Genomic DNA, 879 nt, shown 5'->3' with positions numbered 1-879 from the left:
CAAATTTGGGAGCATAATTATTAGCTAACTAGGTGGAGCTAAACTGGAGTTGACCAATTCTTATGGCTGTAGAAATTAGAGGTTTTGTAGACCTCTCCCTCCCTGGAGGGCAGGCCAGCTGCCAGGCCAGCTGCCAGGCGATGGTGGTTTGTAACTGGGGAGGCGGAGCCTAAGGAAACCTTACTCTAAGGCAGGGCTGTTAACCTCTGATGTATGATGAGCCCTTCTTATAGTTTGCAGAAAACATTCCTAAATGCAAAATATAAAATACGTAGGATTACAAAGGACATCAATTACACAGTCCTGTGCCGCATAAAGACGTTTTAATCAACAACAGACCATGTATATGATGGTTGTCATCCACTAAGCTGAGGCTAATTTATTATTGAAGAAAGAAAATTTTTAAAAGTAAATTTAGCATGGCATAAGTGTACAGTGTTATAAAGTCTACAGCAGTGTGATGTTTTAGGCCTTCACATCACTCGCCACTCACTGACCCACCCAGAGCAACTTCCAGTCCTGCAGGCTCCATCATGGTAAGTGCCCTATACAGGTGTACCATTTAAAAAAAAATCTCTTATATCCTATTTTTACTATGCCTTTTTATATTTAGATATATTTAGATACACAGATCCATACCATTGAGTTACAGTTGCCTACGGTATTCAGTACAGTAACATGCTGCACAGGTTTGTAGCCTGTGAGCAGTAGGTGATACCCTATATGTTAGGTGTGTAGTTGGCTATACCATCCAGGTTTGTGTCACTACATACTGTGACATTCATATGACCCAATCACCTAATGATGCATTTGTCAGAATAGATCCCCATCATTATACAACACCTGACTGCATTTATTGATTGGTTGATTGTAAACATG

This window comes from Microcebus murinus, chromosome 22, assembly GCF_040939455.1.
Source record: "Microcebus murinus isolate Inina chromosome 22, M.murinus_Inina_mat1.0, whole genome shotgun sequence".
NCBI classification, from domain to species: Eukaryota; Metazoa; Chordata; class Mammalia; order Primates; family Cheirogaleidae; genus Microcebus; species Microcebus murinus.
The sequence above is the reverse complement of the archived record's forward strand: the minus strand, read 5'-3'. Positions refer to the sequence as shown.